Source organism: Arachis ipaensis, chromosome B06, assembly GCF_000816755.2.
Source record: "Arachis ipaensis cultivar K30076 chromosome B06, Araip1.1, whole genome shotgun sequence".
Lineage (NCBI taxonomy): Eukaryota > Viridiplantae > Streptophyta > Magnoliopsida > Fabales > Fabaceae > Arachis > Arachis ipaensis.
Genome location: NC_029790.2, coordinates 5,081,284 through 5,082,385, shown reverse-complemented (window position 1 = coordinate 5,082,385; position 1,102 = coordinate 5,081,284). Strand labels below are relative to the sequence as shown.

The 1,102-nt window shown below is 26.5% G+C and overlaps 1 protein-coding gene across 1 annotated transcript in view; it reads right to left on the bottom strand.

Moving 5' to 3' along the window:
* Positions 1-1,102, bottom strand: part of LOC107645505 (calcium-transporting ATPase 4, plasma membrane-type) — a 9,341-nt gene that overhangs the window by 7,483 nt on the left and 756 nt on the right. The window lies entirely within an intron of this gene.

The following is a 1,102-nucleotide window of genomic DNA, read 5'->3' as shown; positions in this document are numbered from 1 at the left end:
ATATTAATAGTAATAAGTTATTAAGTATATTTAATTTTTTTAATATCTAAAAAAATAAGTAACAATATTAAAAAAATTTGAAAAGATATTATTATTAATATTTTTTAATTAAATAAAATTTTTTAAATCTCATAAAGTGAATTTTTTTTCTTCTTGTGAGCATCCTTCTTGATTCATTTGGTATTAATTATCTTTGTTTCAACTATTACAACTGAAAGATCTTTTTCAGTGATAAATATTGTGAAGAATAACTCATAAACAAAATAAAAGGTTAATTTATTGCTAATTGCCTTTTCATTATATTGAAAAAAAAAATTTGACACAAATTTTATTATCGATAAATTTTATGATACGAAGAATCGACCACTTCATTAACAAAAAGTACATACATATTTTTTTGTACTTTAAAATATATTCTCTATCGATATATATTGGCCCTTTTAGAATAATATTTCTGGATCCGTTCCTGGGCGTAAGCGTGACATTGAAATTGAAGGATAACCAACCGTCCATCCAATCGTTTTTTCTTCATTTCTTAGGCACTCAAATTAAAGAGAGGTCACATCTCTGACACAGAAATGGGAACAATGAAATCAAGTCATTGATTACCTCACTAGTCTACTTAAATAAGTGTCGAAATTTGAATTTAATTTTGTGTATATAATAATTTATTGGTCAATAACAAACTTATGAATAGAATTCTAATATATAATAGATTAGTCTTTACCCTACCAAAACAAAAGATACCGTGCCAAACAAAAAAAAAACATGGGAATAAAGGATGATACCATATCACCATTCAACGTGACATACGAGCCAAATTCAAATTCATCAAAAGGTAAGTGGACTTGACTATTTGACATTTGCATTTAATAATATCAACACCCTTCTTATGAAAAAGTATAACATCTATTTTACTTTTTCTTTTTTTATTATAGCACTGCACTGCTCTAAGCTATGGTACAGTTCACTCTAAAAAGGGACAAACCCGTTCAATTGGAAATTTCAAGGTGGAGACTGGAGACATTCCCAATAAAACCCTGCTACCATCGATATTTTATGAGTTTAGTACGTATATTTAATATTTAATATTTAAGGTTAT